The sequence below is a fragment of the Macrosteles quadrilineatus genome, unplaced genomic scaffold (genome assembly GCF_028750875.1).
Source record: "Macrosteles quadrilineatus isolate MER2022 unplaced genomic scaffold, UCM_ALF_1.0 Scaffold_2__2_contigs__length_208266976, whole genome shotgun sequence".
NCBI classification, from domain to species: domain Eukaryota; kingdom Metazoa; phylum Arthropoda; class Insecta; order Hemiptera; family Cicadellidae; genus Macrosteles; species Macrosteles quadrilineatus.
The window spans coordinates 180,196,581-180,201,939 of NW_026542595.1; the positions used below are offsets into that span (position 1 = coordinate 180,196,581).

Sequence of the window (5,359 nt, forward strand, 5' to 3'; positions counted from 1 at the left end):
AGTGGCGACTTTAAGCTAACATTACTTAACACAGTTAGTTGTCAAACAAAGTATTTATTTATCATAATGCGCTAAACCCAACTTTAATTCTGAAAAGATTTAACCACATGCACATGTAAAACATAAGAGTTATTACACTATCCAATTGAACAATAATCCATTCTAATTCAATTTTTGATAAGTAAATATGAAGATGCGACTTTAAGCTAACATTACTTAACACAGTTAGTTGTCAAACAAAGTATTTATTTATCATAATGCACTAAACCCAACTTTAATTCTGAAAATATTTAACCACATGCACATGTAAAACATAAGAGCTATTACACTATCCAATTGAAAAATAATCCATTCCAATTCAATTTTTGATAAGTAAATTTGAAGAGACGACTTTCAGCTAACATTATATAACACAGTTGACAAACAATGTATTTATTTATCATAAACATCCCCAATGAAGAATATCTATAGTGGCATTAAATGCAAAGAGGCACTCATAAGTAGTATAACAAGATGTTATCTGCTTGTCAGCTACCTATTCATATATCTTCCTCTAGAAGAATGCCAGTTGAAGTACTGCAAACCACATCAGACATTGCTAAGCGGCTGAGCTACACAGATCATCTTACTCCATTCTTCACTCAGCCTTATCCATATCCTTCCTATACAATAAGACATAAAAGGGTTTATACCCAAAAAGATTCTGAATCAACAACTTGACAGATTTATTGTATGATTCTTAATATCTATATAAACCCCATGTCGGCAAACATAAAGTGGTACAGTAGTAAAGTAATTACTTTGAAATACGTAAGCTTCTTTTATAATAAATAAAACTTGCCATTGGCTCGCCCAGGCCCCCCTGGGTGGATGGTGCCTTATTAGATTGCTTATTTAAGCAAAGCAAGTTTCTAACACATTTCTAAGTGTTTCAGATCAGCATACCAAAGTAAGCCACTTTTGAGCTTATTCCCCATAAGAACCACACAGGGGGGGATTATAAAATTCGGGGGATGACAATTAGAAAATGGTGAATTTTCATAATTTTCCCGGGGGTGTTGGCGCTAGACCAAGTTCAAATTTTATTTTCGTAGCACTTCTAGAAAAGCAGCATTTCTCAAGTTAGTCTCTATCACATTTTAAGTAGTTAACAGTAAGTTAGTATTAATAGATGGTTTCTATGTAGTCCAAGCAAACTAAAAAACAGACACAGGGATCGTTAAAAATTGCAAGAAAACATTATGGTTTTATTTTGCAGTGTTGGGTGTGCAGAGTGACATAAAAGTTGGCAAAAATCGGAAAAAACCCCTAAAATCACGATTTAAAATGTCGGCTTTTCCCAACATAGGACAGATTTTGAAAAAAGTTACCTCAAGCATTTGTATGCACATTTTCAAGAAATTGACTACCAATGCAAGTTGCAGCAACATGTGCTGGCATTTTAGCGAATTTAACCTGCAGTTGAGGATTTTAATGACCCTCTTGTTTATCATTTAAAAAATGTTCTTATTCACTTCTTAGACTGAACAAAAAAACTGTTAATTTATATAAACAATTAAACCTTTTCCTATAGATTTTTTTAAATATGTTTGAATTACTTTAAAGTACATAAACCACTAGATGGGAGTGGGGTACAGGGGGTAGTTTCAAATGTGTGAAATCGACCAGTGACGTCACGGGTTTGGTTGTGACTGATGACGTCACGCGCGAATGACCGAGAGTAACCTCTGTAGTTGGCCTTCGCCCCCTCCACACCCCCCACCCCTTCATCTCCTCCTCCCGCCACCGCAGACTCTCTGTTCCATGACCTTACCCAATACAGACTGCCTTGTCCTTGCCAAATTTATACAGCCTTCGCATCAAGACAAAGGCGTTCAGAGAAGATCTGAGAACAAAAGAAAATAATTAATGTATTATGTACTATACTAAAAATATTGATATCAGGTTATAATCATATTTTATATTCCATACTTGATTAATAATAATTAGTTGGAAAAGATATTTGTGAATTTGTGGAACATTTATGTTTGATTTGTTTTATATGAATGTCTTTTCTAATAGGTGCCAGTTTAATTTACTTATGCATTTATTATACGACCATGATGTATCTATTTTAGAAATTTAGTGGGATTGTTTTAAATATGCTTGTTTCTAAAAATCACATAGGCCTACAATTGTTTCTTACTGATATGCACGTTTTAGTTGAACGATTGGAAAATCATTTAGAAAAGATAAACGAACTAATAATATATATAAACTAGTATAGGAAAATTATAGAATTTAAGAAACTTGCCAGGTCAAAAAAATTTAAATTACGCTAAAATATACATAGTAAGCAGATTCGAATTGTCTAATTATTTGAGATTCGATGAACAAACTTAAACATCAATTTAACGATATTTTATAAAAATACTCGTACCCGGTATTTAATATTATTTTCCATAAATACAATTATTATTGAAATGAAAGTGTTTTGTCTGTCTTTTTATATTGCTATACAATCTTGGTTCTAAAATAATTTCCACCTGGACAGTATATCGAAGTAGGTAAATCCTAAATTAATTCCACACACATTTTAATAGTATTTGTCATAACTTTGTACAGGTTTTCTACGTTTATGTTAATGTTACCGCTTTAAACTAATAACGAAGACATTATTATATTCAATCTTATTCCGACTGTTAAAAATATTAAGGACAGACAAGACAAAAATTAATAGGACTTGACAAAAGATGTGTATTTAAAAAAGATAATGTTTACAAAATCATAATAATAAAAAAAAAACATATGTTAGTTCAAAGAAGGTAGTGTTAACATAAGAAAGAAGGCAGGCATGGATTATCACACCGACCATTATACAAAAAGGTGCAATCTAATCTGAACCAAGTTAATTTTTGACCAAAGAATATAATTGTACAGGACAGGAAAATATTTACAAATTAAAAATCCTGTGTTGTATAGAAAATATAATCACGAAAATAACAAAAATTGTATTTAATATTCAATTCTGTCATTTGAAAACTCTCAAGCTCTGACCAATGAGCTGGATATTTAATTTTTGAAATTGAAATTCAGAGAACCACTAATAAATCAAGAGGTGTTATAAACCACTCGAGGTCGCTAGAAATATTTTTTATCGTTAAACCTTGATGTCAAAGATAAGATAGTTTGTTTGGCATTTATGGCTTTTTATAGTCTATGAAAGTACCTTAGTGTATTTACGTAACGCAATCAGACAGAACGATTTCAATATCATTTTGCAACTTGGTTCAGGTTTCTAAAGAATTATCAAAGTATAGTAAATTAAAATACTTGTAAATATTGCTAATGTGGTAACACTGAATGACTCAGTGAATGTCTCATATTCCCTCAATTTTCTTCAGAGATTTAATATTTAGAATGAAAACAAGAAACAGACACTACAAGAATAAAGATATTATTTATTGCTTAGTGACTATAACGTTAATTTAAATTATCATATTCCTATTCCAGCCAATATAACATAATTTTCACAAGTTTCTTATTACTTTTATTCATTCTTAGTTAATGGGGTAAAAATATTATCCATTAATATTAGTTCACACCACTCGATTATTGTTTAACTTATGTCTTCGGTAATATTTTTTGGTGTGCACAAAACTCCTCGCTATGGCTTCAAATGATTAACTATTTAGAGAAATTCCTAGCTTTGATAAACAGACATAAATATTCAGTTAAAAATTACATACCCTCCATTCTTATAAATTTTCAAAAGTACTTACATGGGCACTTTGGTGAATACACTTTCAATTAATCTTTTCATTGCCATGAACTATTATTCATTTACAATTTAAAATTCTCATTATATTATAATTCGTATTAACTAAATTAACTTTTTGTTTAATTCCATAAAAATATTAATATATTCGTACCGCACTAACAAAAAATTCATAATAGGCTATATCTTAGATGTGTTCACGATCGCACCTCTCGGGCAACTGAGCCGATTGCGAATATCCAGAGTAATTTCCACTTTTGACATCACTCCAGTGCATCTTGTACGTCACCGACGACGTCATCAAACCCTACGGTTACTCTTGGTGAAACTTTTTTCAAACTTATGCACTCGCGAAGTCGAGTCCACCGGCAGGGTGTTTGCGGTAGGTCGTTGACCGTACACCCCCCAGACGAGAGTCCGCCAAAACATGGACTCGTCCGGCGCAGTCGCAACCATGACCTGCCTCAACACGAAGAGGTTCACCCGCCAGACTATACTCCACGCGAGAAACGGCGGCGAGTCTGCAAAGTCGAACCTATTTAACCCTTTCTCTGTGCACCTCCGACGTCATCTCTAGGATGTACTTTGGTATCAGGAGAGCAGAATCGGCCAGCAACCGTCGCCCGGCGCGCCGCGCTGCTTCCCTCCGTTTTTCTCAGTTTACCCGCCAACTGTTGGGGAAAATACGCTGTTGTGATTTTGTGAATATTAGAATAAAAAGGAAATAGTATACATGGGTGATTTGTTATTGGTAGACCATAAACTAAAGTTAGTTTTTCTAGGTTTCATGAAAATTTTAAAGTTTTATACTTGTTTTTGTTATTTTCAAATGTAAAATAAAGTACATGCATTTAACTGTTACAGTACTATGAGAGAAATGGTAAAAAAAACTGTGCTTAGCATTGCTTTAGCAAAAAGTAAATCTCTTTATGGTTAAAATATGTACAGGAGTTCCTATTTTATACTGGCATAACAGTAAACTTGCTAGAGTTTATGAGAACGATCTATTTATTTATGTCATTTGGTCTGCTGAAACATATGTATTAAATTTATTAAAAAAATCTAATATTTACTTCTCAAATCCGAGTGATATGTTTTTACTTTATACATGACGACCAACAATGTGCTTTCTGCGATAAATAACTCCGAAGATGAAATGAAGGGGTGAGAAGCCAAGGGGTACAAGTGACAAATACAATTTTTTATTTTAAATCTAAGTTTAAAAGTTGGTTAAAAACCCATCAGGTACATTAAGTTCATTAGTTTTGTAGAGCAATGCCCAAGTGTGGCTTTTTCCAAATCGCAACCACTGCATTTTACATATACTTTTCACAGATTTCACCAAATATTTTTGAATGCCATCTAGGGAAACAAAATCTTCATCTGAAATGACTGGGTGCACGTTATTTCGGGAGCCTGGGAGTTGGGAGCAAGCAAAAAGAGTATTGTAAAAAGATGTCGGATTATACAACAATAACACCACAATAACCACCACTCAGTCATCAAAAGGAACATAATAGCCTCTCTTTGGGTTTCTCCTCATATTTTCAACCTTACCAAAATCTCTATCAAAGCAGTGGCGGTTCCAAGGGGGGGGGGTGC

The 5,359-nt window shown here is 33.2% G+C and overlaps 1 long non-coding RNA gene across 1 annotated transcript; it reads right to left on the reverse strand.

Annotated features, from left to right (window-relative positions):
• Window positions 1-708: 708 nt before the first annotated feature.
• Window positions 709-4,148, reverse strand: LOC128987503 (uncharacterized). Its single transcript, XR_008490245.1, has 2 exons — window positions 3,762-4,148; window positions 709-1,885 (listed from the first exon to the last, which is right to left on the reverse strand). It is a non-coding gene; the product is annotated as an uncharacterized LOC128987503 (long non-coding RNA).
• Between the last annotated feature and the right edge of the window lie 1,211 nt (window positions 4,149-5,359).